Source organism: Diceros bicornis, chromosome 5 (genome assembly GCF_020826845.1).
Source record: "Diceros bicornis minor isolate mBicDic1 chromosome 5, mDicBic1.mat.cur, whole genome shotgun sequence".
In the NCBI taxonomy this organism is placed as follows: domain Eukaryota; kingdom Metazoa; phylum Chordata; class Mammalia; order Perissodactyla; family Rhinocerotidae; genus Diceros; species Diceros bicornis.
This window is the reverse complement of record NC_080744.1, coordinates 98,266,173-98,288,583: the sequence shown is the minus strand read 5'-3', so window position 1 is coordinate 98,288,583 and position 22,411 is coordinate 98,266,173. Positions and strand designations below refer to the sequence as shown.

General features: G+C 45.8%; 1 long non-coding RNA gene across 2 annotated transcripts in view; it reads right to left on the bottom strand.

Moving 5' to 3' along the window:
* LOC131406531 (uncharacterized) overlaps positions 1 to 20,705 on the bottom strand; it is a 39,353-nt gene extending 18,648 nt beyond the window's left edge. The window contains exon 1 of one of the 2 annotated variants that reach the window (XR_009220169.1): positions 20,607 to 20,705. This is a non-coding gene — a long non-coding RNA (uncharacterized LOC131406531). Of the gene's footprint in view, positions 1 to 20,496; positions 20,582 to 20,606 lie in introns of those variants that run through there. The other variant, XR_009220168.1, reaches the window with a different exon arrangement.
* Positions 20,706 to 22,411: the final 1,706 nt, after the last annotated feature.

Here is a 22,411-nt window from a genome sequence, read left to right as displayed (position 1 = left end):
GCACTTCCTGTAGTTGCGTCACTGAAGGTGCTGTCCCTTGGGTAGTGTAAGAGCTCCCACTTAAGAGTTTATCGCAAAGGAAGCACGTTTTTCTTTTTTAATGGAGTTTATAAGCAGAGGTTTCAGTGGGTTCATCCCTGCCCATCAAGTATTGAAGGGCAGGTTTGGGGAGATTGGTTGGGCTTTCAGGGGCTGGAAGGCAGGGTATTGTGTATCCAGGAGGTTGGGACAGAGCGGGCCAGCAACAGACCCACCTTGCTGAACCTGGGGAGGCATGGAAGGACAGGGACACACAGATAAAGGGACAGAGAGCTGAGGGGACATGACCCGGGAGGGCATGTCATGTGGGGAGAAGCCCTGGAATGGGGGACTCAAGAGAGCTGGTTCCAGGCCAGCTACTGATTCACCTTATGACCACGGATGGGTCACTTCTGTCACTGGTGGGGCACTCTGGGAGGCCTCTTGGGGGAGCCAGGGCTGAGGGGGATGTGGAGCTGCAATTCAGTTACCACAGAGACCTCAGCTGAACCCCCAAAACTCCGGAGCTGGGTGGCCCTTCAGACCCTTCAGGCAGTGGGGCACACCACAGCACCCACAACAGCCCTCTCCGACCTTCCAATACACAGGTGTCAGAGTAGACGGAGCCCCATCTCTATAAAGATCTGTGACTCTGATGTGGTCCCAATGCCTGGGGCCACCTATCTGGCCCTGGATAGGGCAGTGGTGCCAGAGTCATCCCCAAAGGCAAGAGTGTCTCTGGGTGGGAGGTCTGAGCCTGGCCTTGACCTCCGTGGGTGGGGCTGGGTGACCGAGGGTTTGTGGGGCATCTCACCGAGCAGACATGTTGGCCATCCTGCTGCCCGTGTTCAATTTCTATCAGGAGCTAGTATCCAGCCAGCAGTACAGCCTGCAGACCCTGGCCCACTGCAAGCAGAACAGTGACTGACAAGCTGCTGAAGCACTATGAGACCAAACTGACTGCAAGGAGAGAGTTTTGGAGACCTTCCTTACTGACCCCATGTTCCAGCTGGCATTTAGCCCTGTCCTTGAGGGCAAATGCATGGGGAGCCCACTGGGGGCCATGACAGTGAGGGCCACATCAGGGAGGAAGCCACACCTGGGGGCACCAGGGGGCCATGGCCGGGAGAGCCCAAGCCCTAACAGGCCCCAGCTCTGGGCTGCCTGGAGAATGGGGTTAGAGCCAGCCCCTGACCTAGTGGATCGCAGGCCTGTCCAGCTCCACAGAGCAGGCAGTGTGGGAAGGCGAGGGGGAGCTCCTGGTCCTGAGCCCACCTCCAGGCCCTTCTTCTTGCTGGCTTAGAGCCTCAAGCTCTGGGCTCTTGCCCTAGACAAGACCCTGGAAAAATCTTCACATTAGAGTCTGAGATCAGAAGTGCTGTGGGTGTCCGTCCTCAGCCCTGCTCATGGGAGTGCTGGGAGTTCACAGAACCATCCTCCATCTGCTTTCTCTCTCCCTCTCTACATTGCTGCTTTCTCTGACTTGCTTCATCACAGTCTCTCTCCTTCCTCATCCTTGCCTCTGTCCCTCTCCCCCTGCCTCTCCCTCCTGCAGATTCCCAGGCACATTCTGACACTGCACGAGCTCCTGGCCCACTTTTCACATGCACATCCAGCCAACAGCCTGGACGACGCCAGGGCTAAACTGGGGGGGTTGTCTGGGTGAGCTCGCCTCCCAGGTGCCCCCGCCAGTGGACAGGCCAGGGCTGAGGATGCTCCCCAGCGGGAGTTTGCTGAGCCCCAGATGGTAAATCTCATGTTCAGGTTAGGATCCCAGGAGGTGGTGTTTGGGGGACCCCCAGCCTGCCCCACCTGGAAGCAGGGTCCCCGGAGCAACCTGAGTTCACAGCTGAAGCCCAGGGGGCAGTTGGTGGGATGGTGTGGGTAGTGTGCTGTCCCTGGCACAGTTGTGGTTCGAGGAAGGGCCCTGGGCACTCACGTGGGCCCATCTGCCAGGATGGGGATCGGCCCAGGGACTCACAGGCACTCTGCCAACTTCCTCTGTTCTCCAGTGTCAGTGTCTCACAACCTGTGGTATAGGAGCCCCAGAGGGGAGCCTGGGTGGTGGGCCTTCATGAGCCCAAGACTGCAGTCAACAGCAGGCAGTGTCACAAGTGGACAAGCCCATGACTTGTCCAGTGTCAGAGGCCCCAGCCCTCTGGTCAAGGCACCTCCGCTGCCCCTCTTTCAGTCTCCAAAGCCCAGGGGGAACCTTCCTCTGCCAGGGCAGAAGCAGGGGGACCAGGGAGGAGGCGCCTACAACAGCCCAGGCAGCAGTTGACGGGGGCCTGCACCAGGTGGTGGCAGTGGAGGTGAGGAGGAGGTTCAGATTCAGGGTGTGTTTTGAAGATGGAACCAACAGGAGTTTTTGATGCATTAGATGTGGGGAGAGAGAAGATGGGAGTCAAGGGCGATTCCAGAGTTTTTGGCTGAGAAAGCAGAAGGTTAGAGTTGCTGCTAACGGGGATGGAGAAAGGTGCAGGAGGGGCAGGTGTGGAGGGGGAATCTTTCTTGTTTCATTGGAGCTTAACTGGGGGCATGTTGAACTTGAGATGGATAACAGTTGTGGAGAGGACAAGAAGAGAGCAGGGCATTTGAGTCTGGAGTGTAAGGGAGCGAGCCATTCGGGAACCATCAGCTCGGAGATGGGATTATAGTCACAAGACTGGTGAGATCACCAGGGGAGTGAGTTTAGGCAGGAACGAGATGTGCACCAGGAGCTAGGCCCTGGGCTCTGCACCTTATGGAGGCCAAGATATGATGAGCAGCCTTGTACTCAGTGATGGGCTGCCAGAAGCTGCAAAGGAGGGTCGGTCCGCAGCGTGTGAGGTGCTCTCCCCAGCTCTGCCAACCACTCAGTGCCCTAAATGGCTTCACGAGTCCAGCAAGAGGCAGCCAGTAGGGCCACGGATCCCAGTTGGGCAGAGGGAGGACCAGGCTGGACCAGGGCAGGGCACAGGCCCCGGAGTGGAGGTTCATTCAGGGAGCAGATGTAATCAGAGCGTGATTGTAGACTAACAGAAACCATTGTGGGGTGGAGACCCCAGTCCTCTCGTGCCGCAAGTAGCCAAATCCTGCACACTTCCCCAAGGAGAAGACTTGGGACACCAGCGAGGCTCCTCATCCCTGCGAGATGCCCTGTCCTGGTGCGGGCAGGGGTGAGGAAGGCACATGGGTGCCAAGGCATTTATTCTAAGATCCTGATCCCCTTTCCCACAGCCTACTCGTCCTTTGTCCCACCTGATCACCTGTACCTGGCCTGAACACAGCCCTACTGGCACAGAAGAGGGTTTTCCTATCAGCCTGACAGCAGCCCTTTCATCCTCCTCTCTCCCTCCGGGGACTGAGGCAAGCTCCCAGCCCGGCAGGAAGCCATCAGATAACAAATCCTCCCTGGCTGTGCTCAGAAACACTCCTCCCCTGGGGCTGGCTCTCTCCTACCTCTGGCCTTTGTCCTGCTTTTTGTCCTGAACCTCATCTCTTGGGCTCAATGTAACCCAGGTCATCAGTTTCAGTTCCCCCGGGAGCCTGCGGTCCTGGGAACTCCTCCCCAGCTGCGTGGACGGTGTGGCTCTCAGCACAAAACCCAGCCGGGGCTGGCAGGAGTCCTGAGCAGCTGCAGCTGGCACTTGTCTAACAGTGAAACTAGTGTTGCTACTCTGGGATCGCCCCCTTGTTTGTAGCAAATACGGCCCTCCTCAGCAAAATCCCCACCCTCTTCAAAAGAAATGGTTCTGCTTACTTTTGCTCACCTCCAAATATGAGTCCATCTCCAGGGAACTAGCATATCTTTGAAAGGTGCCTCCCTAGAAGAGGGCTAGGGCCTGGGTTGCTGAGAGCATTGCTGGGAGGGACGGACTGAGGCTCCTAAGGAAGAGACCCTATCTCCATGCCCCAATCTGATAACCAGAAAACAACGGATGATAATAGTTTTATAATAACAACTTTGAAACCAGTGATAATAGCAACAGTGATCACTGCCCTTTATTCAAGCACCTGCCGTGTGGGCTGGGCCTGAGGTCAGCACGTGAAATGCGCTGTCGGGGGAAGAGAGAATCTCCCTCTGCCCTTTTCCTTAAGGTTCTTAAGGCTGGCCAAATAATTAACAAGACAGGTTAGCAAGAGAAAATAATACCAAGTTTAATAACATGTATACATGGGAGAAAGCAGGGACACTGCGTTTCTCCACAATAGCAGAAATTCTCGTCTTAAATACCACGTTCAACCAATGACAAAGGAGGATGTTGGGGGTGGGGGTGTCAGTTACAGGAGATTATCACTAAAGCACTGTAAACAAGAGTAAGGTTTCTTATGCAGTTTTAAGGCCTCACCTTCCACATTGATAAGTTTCTAGAAATGAGGTCATCCCCCCTCTTCCCAATACAGAGAGGGAGATACCTTTACAAATGGAGACTTCTCTTGTAAATGATTGTCTGGCAACTCCTCGCAGGGCCATCCAGAGAATGTGGCCAGAGAGACAGAACTTCCGATAAGATGGGCTTGTTGGTGCCTTTTCTATTGTAACCTCTATCCTACATTATCTTTATAGCAGTCATGATAATAACTCCTTCCTGAAACAGATCTTTTGTTTTAAATTCTTTAGGCAGTTTGGGAGGGGAAACTCAAATATTCTTCCTGAGTTCCCTGAGTCCTTATTGTCTTCAGCTCGAAATAATCCACATACCAGAGTGGTGCTTCCTGGGGTAGCTCGCCCTGAGCACCATCAGCGTTCTCTTCCATCCTCACTCTGACCTTCTACAGGTGAGCAAACTGAGAGTCAGAAGGGCCCAGTAATTGCTCATCACGCTGAGTTCATTAATCACGGATCCAGCTCAACCAGTGTCATCTCTCATTGCTCGGAGGGTTAAATTGGACAGTGTCTACTACCACACACATTAACCAGCCCTCTTGGTGATCTGGTCGTGCTTGTAGAATTTGAGGCATCAGCAGACAAATAAGAGGTTTTGTGCTTTTCTTGGAGTAGGTAGGGTACTTTTTCCAGACTCTCCTCCCCACAAAATTACTAACATCCTAAGATTCCTGAAAACCCACCAAGGCTCTTAGCAAAGTTGGCAACTCACAGGCCTCTTTTCCCACCAATGCTATTTTTAAAAAACAGTTAAATGGCGCCACCTGCTGGAGGAGGAGTGTTGCAGCAGTCAGAACAGGACAAATAGGAGAGTTGTCCTTATTCTCAGACTAAGGGGCAAGGTGTGTTCTGCTTCCCCCCAGAAGTGCTGGAGCCTACGGGAGTCAGTCTTTCCATGAGCCAGTGCGATTGCCAGGTGCTCAAAAATTAAGCCATTCCAGGGCCGAACATTAAGGAAGCAACTGTATAAAGTGCATTGGAGGAGGGGTGGAAAGAGTAAGTGCAAAGGCCCTGAGGCAGGATGGGTAGGTGGAGTTCGATGGATGGAGATAAGACCAGTAGTGGTGTGGGGCACAGAGTAATGAAGAAATGTTGTTTCCTGTACTCCCGTCCTCCTCTCAGTTTTGCCGTCTCTTTTCCACGTGGTTCGGACTTTCAGATCAGACCTGCTTTCTAGCTATTAATCTCCATTTCCTTCTCTCTGAAATAAGAACATCTGTCTCCTTGGGCTGTCAGAAGGATGATGTGAGCTCATGCCCATAGAGTGCCCAGCACAGCAGGTATTCAATATGCATGCTCTTTCCCCCTCCGTGACCACAGTCTCCACCTGAGCATCTTGGGTGCCAGGCCTTCTTCCTAGGTCTGGCCAGAGGCCCGGCATTCCCTTCTTCCTGAGAGGTGGGGGCAGCCTGTCTCTGACTTATTTTCTGTCCCCACAGGATAATGCACAATGAAGTAAACGAGACAGAGATCATCCAGGAAAACATAGCCATGGAGGGCATGATCATCAAAGGCTATGAGACCCACCTGGACACCAGCCAGACTTTTGTGAGACAGGGCATGGCACCCTGCCTCCCCCCAACCTCAAGGTAGGCCCCAGCAGTGGTGGCATTCGGGGACACCACCAGTTGGTTTGGCTACCTTGTGCCAAAAACCTGCCAACATGATTGCGGAGTATTCCAGGGCTGCTGGAGGAATGTGACAGCTGTATGTAGATGTCGGTATCTGCACACATGGATGCAGATATTACTGGTTTTCACAGTTCCCTTCTCTCCAGATGTACACGATTCTTCCCAGATGCCCTTCATGTGTCTGTGGATGTCATAGTAAACACTGACATGTCCTTTTGGGGAGAGAGGAGTGGAGGATGAAGACAGATACTGATTGGCCCCGTGAATCACAAGCATGTTCACCATCCGAGGGGAATCGTGTGGGTCAGTCCCTCTGTCCCTTGCTCATCATCCTTTGCCCCTTGCGGGAGGCCGTGATCATAGCAGTTCTCAGGGGTAGGAGGTTGCCTTCACCCTCAGCCTCCACTCGCCTTGGGAGCAGTGTTTGAGAGGCACAGCCCTGTGAGGGGGCAGCTAGAGGCTGTGACTGAGGGGACTGACTTCCAACTCGGAGACGTTAGAGCCACTAGGACTTTGAGAGTCAGCTCTTCAGATTCCACTTGCTGTGGGACCCTCAGCTTCTGCTTGCATGCCCCCGAGGTGACCTCCACCTCAGATGGGCCTCCTGAGTTCCTTCTATCCAGCCCTGGGATTCTCTGAGCAGATGAAAAGCTCGCCAGACCCTCGTGAGCCCTGTGCAGCTGCCTTTGGCCCCTGCTGCCCTTAGCAAGGGTATTGTTGACTTGAAGTTCTGTCCTGAGCCCCTCTGTGTGGCCCCTGTGCCTTTTCCCTAGGCTGACCCTGTGACCTGCTGGTCCCAGAGCCAGCCTTCCCATGTCCTGGCTCCCCCTGAGCTGCATTGGGTCCAAGTTGGAATTGCCCCAAAGAATGACCTCTCCTGGGGTGGGCAGTGTCACCACAGTCCAGGAATCTGCTCCATTGCCCTGAGCCCAAGCATTTCCTCCCCTCCTGAGGGGCTTGGACTTGAAGACCAGACAAGGGGGCCCAGCAAGGTTCCCGGCAGTGATGGATGTGGGCAGGAGGCAGAGTGGTGGTCCAGAGCAGGCCTGGGGAGATGGAGCATCAGGGAGGGCTTCCCGAGGAGGCATCACTGGAGTCGAGTCTTGAAGGGTAAGTAGGAGTGCACAGGGTGGAAGGGTGAAGGATGGGGCTCCTTCCAGGGCAAGGAGCAGCACTCAGGAGCCACAGGTAACGTGCCCTGGAACTAGAGTGGGAGCAGAGAGGGGAGGCGGTGGTAAAGAAGGAGAAGTCCTGGAGTAGCCTGCTGGCGGGCCTTGAAAGCCTGAGTCCCGAGGACAGTGAGGAGCTGGCGGAGTAAGTGGGGAGATGAGGCCTGGAGCACGTCTTAGGGGAGCGGGGATGGCAAATGTGTTCATCACAGTCCCCTGCTCTGCCCGGGAGTGGCTTCCGAGTACACCTTGTTGAGAACTGGGGGGCTCTCTGGGCTCTGCAGCCCAGCATGTCGTGACTGATGGGTGATGTCTGCTGCGGCTGTGTGTGGCAGCAGGTGCCCTGTGTCTCTTGCTCATCCCTCTGGGTCAGAGCCAGCTCCACACTTGTCCAGCCTCTGGCCTCCTCCAGACCCAGCCCTAAAGAGGTACAGCCTTTTAGATACAGGATACAACATTCCTTAGAGAGGGAGTACAAACAATACCCTAGTTGGCCTAAATTCAGCCACCAGTTAAGAAAGCCTTCAGGTTCAACAATATACTTATCTTAATTTCAATCACAGAAACTAACTCCTAATCTAATACTGCATTAATCTATTAATTCATAGAAGTAGTACTGTTACTATAAGCAACAAGAATTATTTCTCCTTGCATAATCTTATAACAGATAATCACCAAAAGTTAACAATAAAATAAATTCAACCCAATAATTATTTATTACATTAATTGTTAACCCAACACAGGTAGGCATTCAAGGAAAGATTTAAAAAAGTAAACTCTGCAAACACAGCCCCCACCTGTTTACCAAAAGCATCTCCTCTGGCATTTCTGGTGTTACAGGCACTGCTTGCCCAGTGACACGGTGTAAAGGCCGCAGTGACTGGACCCTGCAAAGGCAGCATCATCATTTGTTGTCTAAATGAGGAATTGTATGAACAGCCACTCGAGGGTTTTACTCTCTTTTACTTTTAATCAGTGAAATTGACCTTTCCCTGAAGAGGCGGGAATGACAAAATAAGACAAGAAGACCCTGTGGAGCTTCAATTAATTCAAAAAAAAAAAAAAGTAAGCCAAATCAAGGGATAACAAATCTTAAATGGACTAACAATTTTGGTTAGGGTGACCTCAGAGAAGAAAATAACCTCTGAGTGATTAGACCAACAAGTCAAAATATTTCATCACTTATTGATCCAAAATATTGATCAACAGAACAAGTTACCCTCGGGAAAACAGCACAGTCCTATTCTACAGTTCATATCCACAATAGGGTGTATGACTGCGATGTTGGATCAGGAAATCCCAGTGGTGCAGCCACTATTAATGGCTCATTTGTTGAATGACTCAAGTCCTATGTGATCTGAGTTCAGACCAGAGTAATCCAGGCAGTTTCTATCTATTCCATATTTCTCCCAGTAAGAAAGGGCAAGAGAAACAAGGCTTACTTTACAAAAGCACATTCAAACTAATAGATGATATAATCTTAATCTAATATATATATGTATATAGCCCTGCCTATGAACGGGGTTTGTTAGGCTGGCTGATTAATTGAATGAAACGTAAACCTGTATAGCCAGAGGTTCAATTTTTCTCCCTAACAGCATGTTCATAATCAATCATCTTTTATTAATTGTCCCCAATCTACTTTCCATAGCATGCCTTACACTAAATGAATGAAAAGTATTAGATTATATATGACTTCGTAAAGGACCACACATCATTGGCCCCATGATCTGTGGAGACAACAGTATTTTCATCAGTGTCACAAGGCCATCAGCTGGAGTTCACACTGGAAAACGTACCCAGGAAGACAGCCTACAAAGGACCCATTAGCACACAACAGAACAAGTAATGTGGACTTTTGTCGATGACCCTGTGAAAACATACCTGGGAAGACACCCTACAAAGGACCCACTAGCACACAACTGAACAAGTCATGTGGACTTTTGTCGATGACCTAGTATTTAAAATGGTAGGATAAAGAAGCAGGACTCTAAAGTGTTCATGGAAATGCTGAATGCACAACTCAGAAATAAGGAATAATGGACAAGGTAAACCAACTTCAATAGATTTATAATTGCTTACATGTACACAGGAAGAGTTTTTGTTGAACAATTAAGTATTCGTGTATTTGTCTTGATGAAAACATGAAACTTTATGTTGAATAAAAATGGGCCATTTTCCTGTATTAGTACATTACTACTCATCATTTAGTCAATTTCTATAGTTAATGGAGTTATAAACATAATTACAAAGTCATGCATCCATTAGAAAACAACTATGAATGAATCTGGAAATTGTAGGGCCAAAAATAATGTTTTCAATATTATACATTAGAACATGTATATACATAACAAGGATGAGAGAAAACTTTGATTAAAGGAGATTAAAATGTAATCTAATCTTAAAAGAGTAAAAAGGGTCTCAGTCCTGGGAGACTGGGGATAGGCAGTAAAATTTCACAGAATTCTGAGACTGGAAATGGGCCATTCCCTACTTTCATTTTTTTATTGTCGTTGCCAAGGGAATTTTTCCACCAAGAACAGAGAGATGGAGGGGAAAGAGGACATGGAAGGATATTACAGACGTGAGAATGTTTCCATTTTCAGGACACCTTAGAGCAGCCAGGTGTCCATATTTTAGACCATGTAACCACAAAGAATTTCCCCTGGCAGATGCCTTCTGTAGCTCTTCCCTCCAAATTTACACTCATTGCTCCTGGTGAGATCATCCTAAATGAGAACAGGCTGGGAGAAACACAGAGCTGCCTGGAGGAAAGCCCATCTTGTAAATTGACCCTGTGCTGGAGCTGGCTGGGCAGAGGACAGGAGCTGCACGATGGATACCGACCCCTCTTCAGTCCAGGGACTTTCTTTTATTGCCCAAAGTACTGGCTGTAACACTGAAGTTCACTGAAGGCCAATGGGATGAGGTGTAAGACTAAGGTGTCGATAAAACACATGATGCAACATCTTTTCATGTGTAGCAATATGTGCACAACTAGGGAGAAGGGCCCTAATGTCTTTATGATCCTTAAGGGGAATTTGACTCACACCAATTTAGGGATCATTGGCAATAATGTGTCATGTAGAAGAAGGATCGTCAATCTAAACGAACTTATTCACACACTCAGTGTCCTAGTCTGTATGGGATGTCGTAACAAAAATACCATAGACTGCGTACTTTATTTTTTTTTGCTGAGGAAGATTCACCATGAGCTAACATCCATGCCTGTCTTCCTTTATTTTGTGTGTGGGTCACCCCCACAGCATGGCTGCTGATGAGTGGTATAGGTCTGTGTCCAGGAACTGAACCCATGCTACCAAGAGGAGCTCACTGAACTTAACCAGTAGGCTGTGGGGCAGACCCCTAGATCAGGCACTTTTGGGGTTCCTCTTGTGTGTGTGAGGAAGATCAGCCCTGAGCTAACATCTGATGCCAATCCTCCTCTTTTTTGCTGAGGAAGATTGGCCCTGGGCTAACATCTGTGCCCATCTTCCTCTACTTTTTTATGGGATGCAGACAGAGCATGGCTTGACAAGCTGTGCATCGGTGTGTGCCCAGGATCTGAACGTGCATACCCTTGGGTCACCACAGCGGAGCACCCACACTTAGCCACTGCACCGCCGGGCCATCTGTAGACTGGGCACTTTTAACAACAGAAGTGCATTCCTCACAGTTCTGAAGACTGGGATGTTCAAGATCTAGGTTCAAGCTGATTTGTTTTTGGTGAGAGCTCTCTTCCTGTTTTGCAGAAGGACAGCTTCTTGCTCTACTCTCATCTAGCAGAGAGAGCTCTGGCCCTCCATCTCCCTATAAGGGCACTAATCCCATCATGGGGGCTTCACACTCATGGCCTCATCTAAGCTAATTAACTCCCAAAGGCCCCACTTCCAAATACAATCACTTCGGGGATTAGGATTTTAACTTATGAAATTGGATTACATAGACATTCAGTCCATAGCATTCATGAAACCAACAATTAACACATATTTATAGAAGTCATACAGCCCCAACTGAAGAATGTTCTGGAAATCATGTGGCAAATGATACAATGTCTTTCCCTTTACAGAGTCTTCTAGTGGAGGCAATAAAAATTAACAGCCAAACAAAGCTTGTGATATTAAAAAGCTAACATAGATCAATTATGACAGATTGTATTTACAATTGTTTTCTGGTAAGACAGGTCTGATTATCAGAGTCCAGATTAAGCAAATTCCCCTGGGTGAGGGCATGTGTGGCTATCTCACCTAAAAAGGCTCTTTCCTTTTTGAAATTCTATTTCATCTAGTCCTGTTTGCTTCCACATCCCTTTGGTGTTTTCAGTCTTACAGTATTTATTAAATCAATGTTTAATTGTTGCTCTGCCTTTACCACAACTGACTGGAAGCAGAAGTTACTGGACTTGGCTGAAATGAAATTTCAGTTCATTTTTCCTCCTCTTTCTGCTCAGACTCTCTTCTCTCACTGTTGAAATAGCAAATGCCTTAGGGGAGAAGCCACGTGGAGCTGGTGCTCACAATCTTCTGCTTCCCTCATCTCAGAGATTGTAGACCCCCAAGTCCTGTCTGCACGGGATGTTCTAAGACCCTTCAAACAGCTGTTCTGTGTGCATTGTACAGCTTTTCTAGCTGCCCCAGGAAAGCTACTCAATAAAAGTGGAAGCTGCATTCATTTTACCCTGAAATGTTTTAAACCAATGAGCATTTGTCATTTTTCAATGAGTATTTCTATAATTTTGTAAGAACATTTAAATAGGAATTTTAACAGCAATAATGGCTGTTCTTTGGCCAGAATTCCATGTCATTCATTGTTTGAAATTATATCTAAGCTTTGATGGACTCTCCTCAGTGCCTTTTAAAATATCACTGTTCCTTACATTTAAATATCTTGTGATGGGTTTGTATCAGTCACCTCTTTTGTACCATTTCAGATCCTCTTGGGTCCTCCTATCCTTGAGTCGTATGTCATTTAGCAACCAGCTTTGCAGGTATCATATTTGTTTTATGCAAGTGCCTCCTGACTGCTCCTCACATTTTGTCCCTGTGTCCTCTGCCTCTCCCTCTTGCCCCAGGGTGTCCATGTTGATGCTGAGGTGTGAAAAACTTCCTGATCAAGCCCACACATGCACGGCCATGCTCCTTGTTGTATGGATGTGTGTGTGTTCAGCAATTCTGTATGGTCACAGGGTGCACAGCTATTATGGCATCTATGTGAAGGTGTGTTTTGTTGATGTCTGTGTGTGTTTAGAGAGTTCAAGTCACTGTGGGCTCTGAGACAGTGAGTGGTCTGTAAGTGTGTGAGTTTGTGTGTATGTTCTGAGTATCAGTGTGCATTATCAGGTGTAGTTTACAGACTGAATGCTGATGGTCATTTACAAATAGTGTGTATGTGGGTGTGGGTGTGTTGTCAGCATTTCCATGTGTTCAGAGGATGTCTGTCATTGTGGGAATGTGTGGAATAAGTATGTTGTTACAGATCAGCATGGGCACCAACACTGTTTGCCTGTTACTAGTTCAACACTCAACACCCCTGAAGAAACATTGAGTCCAGACATTCACAGGCCCCATCAGGCCCACAGAGATCCTACTCAGCTGTTTTCTTCCCATCAGAGAAATATGAACAGGTAGCCAAGGACCACTTGATATTTGAGAAAATCCTCTAGCATGAAAAATGGAGCAAGAAACACATACACTGAAGTGAAGGACTAAAGGAGTAGCAAGGAAATCCAGAGATCATAGTGAAACTTCAATTGCATATCTAGTAACATCTTCAAAACAATTAGACATGGGCCCGTCCCATGGCCTAGTGGTTAAGTTCAGAGAACTCTACTTCAGCAGCCCAGGCTCCATTCCTGGGCATGGACCTACACCACTCATCAGTGGCCAGGCTGTGGTGGCAACCCACATACAAAATAGAGGAAGAGTGGCACAGATGTTAGCTCAGGGTGAATCCTCATCAGCAAAGGAAAAAAAAAAGAAGATAAAACATCCATTAAGTGTATATATATATATATGTATTGATGTTACTGCACAATATTGGGGTTCTCTTGCCCAATGCACATTAAAAAAGCCAGTTATTTTGGCATCAGCCTTTGGGAAAAGAATTGTAGCTTTATTTTTGTGAGATTTATCTGCAAGGAGACAGGGGCCATGTGTCTGTCTCAGATCTATCTCCCCGATCCAGGGCTTGGGGCACAATTTATGGGATGAAGGGCAGGGCGGTCTGACATGTGGAAGTAGATGATTGGAAGTAAGGAGAAGTGAGGTAATTGATGATCTTCACAAGCAAAGTCAAGCTTTGTGGCTCTTCATCGGATGTGTGTTCAGAAATTGGCAGTGTTACGATGATCTGAGGATGGAGCTTTTAGCTGCTTGATGTCAAAAATATCATTTATCGAGCATTTGCGCAGGTGTAGTTGATGGGTTGGTGGTGTCAACTGGCCTGAACTGGACTAGGGGTCTCAGTTCCTGAAAGAAAACTCTTAACTACTCTGTTGATAAGATGGGGTCAGTTGAACTGGTCCTGGAGGGCCCATGGTTATGTTGGTATATGCATATATATGCATATGCCTGAGATTATCTATATGTGTGTTAAATGTAGAATATATGCAAAACCAGGCTCTAGTGAAAGTGGTCAGGACAGATTTTAATCAGTAATATACCACTGCAATAGGGAAGAGGGAACAGAGTGAACTGAACTCAATTTGATTTGTACAGAGGTGACTGGGCATTTGAAAGGGAGAATGAGGGAGCAGGCAGAGGGGTGAGCAGGGGCTCAGTAGAGTCAGGGAGGGAAAAGTTACAGAGTGTTGGTCAGTGCAGTGTAATCTGGCCAGTTGTGTCTGCTGGTTGGAAATGATCAAAGTTTCACTTTTCTCCTCTCACAGAGTCTGGGAGACAGACACCCTATCCTCATCTCAATGAATGGCTCTCAGGACCTTGAGAAATGCATTCCTTGGTTATTAGAGACACTTATATATATAAGTGTCTCTAAATATATATTTATATATATATATATATTATATATATATATATATATATAAAACTCAAAAGGACAGAGGAAATATTCACAGTTGTAAGCACTTTTGGGTAAATTCTCTAAGAAAGGGATGTCAGAGGCAAATGATTGAGTGTTGGCCAGAACAAACAGTCAGTTCTTTTGGCTGCTTTGAGCTTTCTCAGGCCGACACTCTTTAAGGGGGCAGGGGTCATCCTAGGGATGTGGATTTGAGCTGTTAGAAACTGTGTCAGTGTTTAAGTCTTATAATGCGTGTGGAGGTGTGAAAACATTTGTGCTGAGAGGCTGTAGTTATTATAGGATAAGATTGAGGCCTAGTCAAGAAGAGAGCTCAATGGAGCCTGGCTTGAGTTTGGTCAAGTACAGGATCATATATAGAAATAAGATATGTACATTTTTTGGATAATATAAATCATTATATTGAATAATATAATATATTGAATTAAATAATATATATAATGAATATATATTGAATGTGTATAAATAACATAAGTATGTGTACATATATTTGAATTAAATAATATAAATATATAGAAGAGAGTGACATCAACATCATGGCAGAGTGAGCTTCTCCTATTGAACTCTCCTCCTCTAAGACACAACAAAAAGGACATTCATAGTCCAACAGAAGCTATTCACAAATAATATAAATATATATATGATTTCAAGGAATATTCAGACATAATAGAAATTTCCAGGGCCAGCTCCGGGGCTTAGCAGTTAGGTGCGTGCACTCCACTGCTGATGGCCCGGGTTCGGATCTCAGGTGCGCACCAATGCACTGCTTCTCCGGCCATGCTGAGGCGGCGTCCCACATACAGCAACTAGAAGGATGTGCAACTATGACATACAACTATCTGCTGGGGCTTTGGGGGAAAAAAAAGGAGGAGGATTGGCAATAGGTGTTAGCTCAGAGCCAGTCTTCCTCAGCAAAAAGAGGAGGATTAGCATGGATGTTAGCTCAGGGATAATCTTCCTCACAAAAAAAAAAGAAATTTCCAGAATTAATAAAAGACTTCTATTCTAGATTCAGGCAGATGAACACATCTCAAGCATAATTAAAAAAAAAAAAAATCTAGAGTTAGATCCATCCAGGGAAACCAAAGAACACCAAATACAAAAGAAGATATTCAAAGCCCCACAGAGGGACAGAACACTTACAGAGACTTACATTTAGACCTATGATACATTTCTTAACAATGGAAGGCAAGAGAGAGTTGGATTAAATCTTAAAGATACAGAGAGAAAATGACTTTCAGTGTATACCCAATCAAACCATATCTCAAGAACTGGGGTGAATTACAGATATTTTTATGCAAACATTTACTAAGAGTATTACCACCAACAAATGTTCATTAAGGAACTTCTAAAGAATGTACTTTAAGGGGGCCAGCTACCCAGTGTAGAGGTTTAAGTTCAGCACGCTCTGCTTCCAAGGCCTGGGTTCATGGGTTCAGATCCTAGGAGTGGACCTACACCACACATCAGCCATGCCATGGTGGTGACCCACATACAAAATAGAGGAAGACTGGCACAGAGGTTAGCCAAGAGCTAATATTACTCAAGGAAAAAAATTAAAAAGTAAAATGAATGTACTTTAACAAAAAATTGATAGAAGAAATGCTAAGATGTAAAAATGGATTGTGAGGATAAAAAAGGGTAAACATCTGAATAAATCATTGAAAGCATGACTTTACCAAACAATAATAATATTGACAATGTATGACAGATGGAGTTAAAAACTAATGACAAGGGAACTTCTGTTTTAGAGGAGACGAGGACAGGAAAGCACTCTTGCTGCAAAACCGGACAAAGCCAGATAAATTATAGATATATTTTTAGAGCATCAGAGAACTTCAGAACCAACCAACTAAAATTCCAGAAAGAAGAAAAACTCCTTTATGTGAGCAAGAATTTTTACCTTTCTTTCCCCCAGAAGCATTTTCTGATTCTGGGTGCCTGTTGAGGATCTGGCTTGCTCAGTCTGAGCCTCGGCTAGAGAAAAGATAAACTAGGCAAACTTGTAGTGATTCTGCAGGATTGGTGTGGCAGAGGAAACCTGAGGGCTTTCACACACACAACTGCTCTTCCTCACAGCACCTGTGCTAAGTTTTGGTGCCACACAGGAATCCGGGGAACTAGGCCAAAGCTTCCATAAAGCAAAATGAAACCCCCAGAAGTGGTGGAAGTGGCCTAAGTCCAACATACTGCTAGTCTGACCTTCAGAGAATTTGCCATATTGTGAAGCGATGTAAGGTAGGAGGCTGGAGAGCTGCGCTGAAATGTCTGAAGGGCGTAGCTGAATTTTCTGTGGGCTCCCAAACCAGAGGAGACAGAGATCTACAAGACTTAGAACCAGACGCCTGTGCGGGGGAGGGGAGCACAGCAAACAGGAACAGGGAGAAAGCGGAAGGGCTGGGTTTACTAAAAGTGAGACCCAGCCCCAAGTCTGATCAAGATCTGATTGGACTCAGGTGCTCCAACCTCACTGTTTCCCAAGGAAGGAAGACAAGGTCACGTGGAGCCTCTCGAGTTACATTACACAGACCTTCCAAAGACACTGGTGAGAGGATGGAGAAGGCAAGCCACAGACTGGGAGAAGACCTTTGCAAATCACATATCTGACAGGACTATAAAGAACTGTCAAAACTCAGCAATAAAATAATCCAAGTTTAAAATGGGCACATAATTGGACACTTCACCAAAGAAGATAAACAGATGGCAAATAAGCTCATGAAAAGATGCTCAACGTCATTAATCATGAGAAAAATGCACATGAAAACCACATTGAGATACTGCTATGTACATATTAGAATGTCTAAAATTAAAGATGTTGACCATACCAAATGTTAATGAGGATGGAAAGTCACTGGAACACTCCTACATTGCTGGTAGGAACACAAAGTGGTTCAGCCTCTTTGGAAAACAGCTTTCAAGTGGAGTTTGTTATGCTGCTGTAACAAATTAGCACAAATTTCATGGCTTAAAACAGCTCAGATTTGTTTTACAGTTCTGTAGGTTAACAGTCTGACACGGGTCTCCTTGGGCTAAAATCAAGGTGTTGGCAGAGCTAGGTTCTTTTGGGGGGACTCTAAAGGTTAATCCATTTCCTAGCCTTTTCAAACAAATACATCATTTCTCACTCATCAGATTGGCAAAACTTTAAAAATCTGACAATCCCGATCTGACAATTCCCAGGGAAAGGATGACTCAGACACTGTTGGCGAGAATGGAAATTGTTAAAACTTCAGAGGATGATTTGGCTGCATCTCGTCAAGTTGCAGATGCACATCAGCCTCTGGACCAGCAATCCACTCACAGGCAGGCGTCCATTCTAGGGAATCCACGTGTGCTCGAGGAGACACACACAAGTATAGTTATTAAACAAGGTATGGGAATGAATTAATTGTGGTTAGTAGTTATTTAAAAAAGAAAGCAAAAAATGCATATGGGAAAGAATCAACCCTGCTGGCTACATATATGATCTGGGAAGGTAACTCACTGGTTTGTCTACTTAATAGTACATAGCACAGACAGCACTGTACTAGGAATCTGGAGACAAGCATCTGAGCATATAGTTCCAACTCTGCCACTAAGTAGCAGTCAGACTATGGATGACTTAACTTGAGAAACCTCACTTTTCATTTACTGGAAAATGAAGAGTTTAGGCTCTACAACCACTAAAATTATTTCCAACTCCACAAATCTATGCTTCAATAAGTCAACAATCAAAAATTATATTCCAAAGTACCTATGTTCAGAAACTGTTTTTCCCAGACACCCTGAAATTAGAAACTATCAGGGAAATAGGATATCTTAAAATATTGATACATAGGGCTGGCCCCGTGGCTTAGCGGTTAAGTGCGTGCACTCTGCTGCTGGCGGCCTGGGTTCGGATCCCGGGCACGCACTGACGCACCGCTTCTCTGGCCATACTGAGGCCATGTCCCACATACAGCAAATAGAAGGATGTGCAGCTATGACATACAACTATCTACTGGAGCTTTGGGGGAAAAAATAAATAAATAAAATTATTAAAAAAAATATTGATACATAAAATGGCCCAAATTTCTTGGTACGTCTATGACAAGCTGTTTAATCAAGATGGTAACTCAGAAAGAGCATATAAACAGCAAAACCTACCATATTGACTTGGGTCACCCTCAGGAAAAACATGTCCTCTCCCACTTTAACATTCCAAAACAAATTCACCATACTAGTGAGTCCGTCTTGTCAAGTTCAGGTCTGTCTAGCCAGAAGTCATTCATGTATATGGTAAGATTTACTTCATTTTTTAACAAAGATAAAAAGATAAATGGCTTTTTGTATTTTTGCCTGTTTCATCTATAAAGATCTTACATTACAATTTAATAGCTTCAGACTGCTACAGTAATTTAAAGAGCATTTTGAAACTTGTAATATGCCATGTCCAACAGAATCTAATAAAAAAATCAGTAGTTCACAATCCAACAATGCTTATTTAGATTCATTACCAACAATCCTTACACTTCAAAGACACCTATAACCAACATGTCATTTGTTCCTCCTGCAGAATTTCATAGGTTGTTAAATTCTGGTATCATCCAAAAGTATAATTAGGATGCTATCAATAAAATGTATTTTTTTATCAGAAATATTAAAACTAATGATTAAACTATTAAACTAAATGATTAACTAAATATTAAAACTAATGGCAACTAACGATCTGTTGTCTTTCCCTATGGTTTATCTTTTCTAGAATATCATATAAATGAAATCCTACCATATTTGGCCTTTTAAACTTTCACCCTCTCAGTTGTGGGAAGTCAAGATTTGGCCACCCTGAAATCCATCTCTTTACCTTGGTTGTTTTCTCTAGGGACATTTGACCTCCCCCACTAACTAAAGAATTTGACATGGTAACTCCTTCCTGGAACAGATCTATCATGATGGCTGTAAAGATAATGTAGGGTAAATGTTACAATAGGAAAGGCACCAACAAGCCCATCTTATCCGAAGTTCTGTCTCTCTGGCCACCTTCTCTGGATGGCCCTGCCAGAAGTTGCCAGACAATCATTTACATTTATAAGGAAAATCTCCATTTGTAAAGGTATCTCCCTCTCTGTTTTGGGAAGAGGGGGGAATGGCCTCATTTCTAGAGGCTTATCCATGTGAAATATGAGGCCTTAAATCTGCATAATAACCTTACTCTTGTTTACTGTGCTTTAGTGGTAATCTCCTGTAACTGACTCCCCCCATCCCCAACACCCTCCTTTGTCTTTGGCTGAACATGGTACTTAAGACAAGAATTTCTGCTATTGTGTTGAGAAATGCAGTGTCCCTGCTTTCTCCCATGTATACGTGTTATTAAACTTGGTATTATTTTCTCCTGCTAACCTGTCTTGTTAATTATTTGGCCAGCCATAAGAACCTTAAAGAAAAGGGCAGAGGGAGATTCCACCTCTTCCCCCGACACAATCAAATCAAAATTTGAAAATTCTTGCTCTACGAGCTTTCCAAATCTAAATTCTTACAAATCTAAATGAGTATGGAGACAAAACACACAATACATACTACTTCTAAAAACCTCCTCCTTATCCGATTTTAATTTTAGCACCAACTGCCAAGAAAAACCTTTCCACTGAAACCAAAATTCCGTACACATTATGTCAATCATCAATTGATCAGTCATCAGTCTATGTTAACAGAAGGTGAGTTATTATTAGGAAGCTACATAATTTGCACCAAAGACTGTTTAAAGCTCCTTTCATTAAATGCAGTTTACAACAATTCACAGGCTTCAAAGTTCCCCTTGCAAATATAGAGTCAATTATCAGAAACCATTAATGGGATTAGGCTTTTCTATAAAGGTGGTCCCAAGGAAGTAGGAACGCTTATTTGTTTAAAGAACGCAATGAGGAGCCCAATAGCCTGCGCGGAGTCAGGCAGAGGAGCGCTGACCACAGTCCATCTTCTGAAGGAAAGTGTTCACCCCGGGATGTCGAGACCTGGCCTAGACGGGCCCCGGGGGCACGAACTCAAGGGCTCGAGCAGAGGGCAGGCGACTCCTTGCCGCCCCCTGCACCTCCGCTGGGTGGGCAGGAGGCCCCGCCAGGGTGGGGCCCCGCCAAAGCAGAGGGACCCACCGGGCAGGCGGCGCTCCTCTGCTCCTCAAAGGGACAGAGTTGGGCTCCCCCGCCTGGGGCAGCCCGCCAGCAGCCCCGTCCCCCGGCCCCATCCGCCGACCCCCCCCACCGCGCTCCCGCCATCTGCGGTGGAGATCTCCACACCCAGCCCGCCGCCCACCGCCTACCTCAGCGCCGCCTCCTGCCCAGCGCTCCTCCACACTGCAGAAAGGAGAGCTCCCCAACGCTGAAAATCATGGAGGAAGGATCCAGAAACCGCCCATCCCCCCACACAAACCTCCGAGACAGCCACCTGCGCACCTGGGGCCCCACCTCCAGTGCACACGCCCCGGGGCTCTCCAGCTCGCCAACCCCTCTGCCGCTCCGAGAGCCAGTCCTGCGCATGCGCTGGCCTCCAAGAACAATGGGAGCCGCTGGGGGCACCGGGAGGGGGATGGGGGTGCGGGGACCAAGGTGTACCTGAGAGGGAGAGCTAGAGCTGGCTGGCACTCTGCAGTCCTTGACTCTGCTCTCCCTGGATGACCATCAGCTCCTGGAGAAGATCTGCCTTCCCTTGAGGCAGCTCCTCCTGTCCTGAGAAGCACGTTACACGATCTAACATTTGTTTAAAAAAGAACAATGACATCCTTAACACCTGGTGTGTCGTGTCCCCAGAAGTATTATCTGCTTCCCCAGAAGACTAGACAGTGAGCAGCTGGGACTGAGTTCTGACCTAGGAAGGAAGGACGCTGAGGGCACAGCTGTCTCCCCTCTACCGGCTCCTTCCTCTGAGTTGTGGCCGTGATGGGGCCACAGCGTTGGGGACTCGTGCAAGTGACAACGCTCACATGTTTGCCCACCATATTACATTTCTTATGGTTGAGTGGTTAAAATGGGAGGCTAGCTGTCAGTTTTTCTGACGATTTCACTTGCAGAAATGTCTTTGGACAAAGAAGTTTGTTTTCTTAAGTTCTGATTTTTATAATCAATAACAATAGTTAAAATACTTATTTTCTTAATCTCATTGGCATGCAAAAACAAACAAGTCACTTGGTTTTCACCAAATTGGCCACATTTTCATTAAAACTTTGGAAGTATTGCTGTTTGAGGTAAAGAAAGCATTTGGGAAGAACAATTACCCTTAGATAATATCTTCACAGATAGATGTACAAACACACAGTTATGAGCCGTTCTGAGGGGCCTGGGAAATCCAGTTTGAGTTCTACAATGGATCATCTGAAGCAAGGTTAAATTAGTAATTTTCTAAGGAGTTTGCAAGTAAATATTCACGTCGCCTTCATCAAATAGGTCTGGTGATTTAAATGAAGGTTGAGCTTAATGATAAAAGTTTTCAAGAGACTGAGAAATATTAAGTAAATGTACTTAAAACAAAAAGGTGCAAATCAAAGTAAAGCCTGCCATTATCCTCTTTAAAACAGAGTCACAGTAGCACTATTGTCAAGGTATGAGAACGAATAGAAATGCTTTATAAAGTCAATTCTTCACTTCTAAAGGACCTAACGTGACATTCTAGAAATGTCCATAGTCTTTCACTCATCTAGATTAAAATTGCTCAATTTATATTTTAAAGACTAATGTATCTGAGGGCAAAATATTCAAGGTCAGTGTTTAATTGTTTTTCATTGTTGCAAAGTACATAGGTATAAAGTGTGGCTGAAATCCATGGTCTTGGAGAAGAAAAATATATAGAACTTATTTATCACTCTCACAGCATGTCCTGACTTAATCCTACAAATATCCCAAGAATAAAGCCTCAGTGAATTCCATTCTGCTCTTAGATATGACATCTTTCATTTCTAATGGATATTCTCAAATTAGGCTCTAGCTAGTAATTATGTTCCTGATGCAAATAGGCAGTAAAAAAGAATCCATGCTTGATTAACTCGGGCTCAAGAGGACTACTTAGAACCAAAATTTGTTTTTTGCTTTGTTTTTCTTTATCGATTTCTTTCTTTCTCCTCAGTGGAGTCGGCAGATAAATGACACAGAAAGCTGAGAGACTGGAGGGCAGGGTCTTGAAGAATGTGGGATTTCCTAATCTTCCAGATCTTTTTTATCTTTAAAATTCTGTGATTTTTGCTG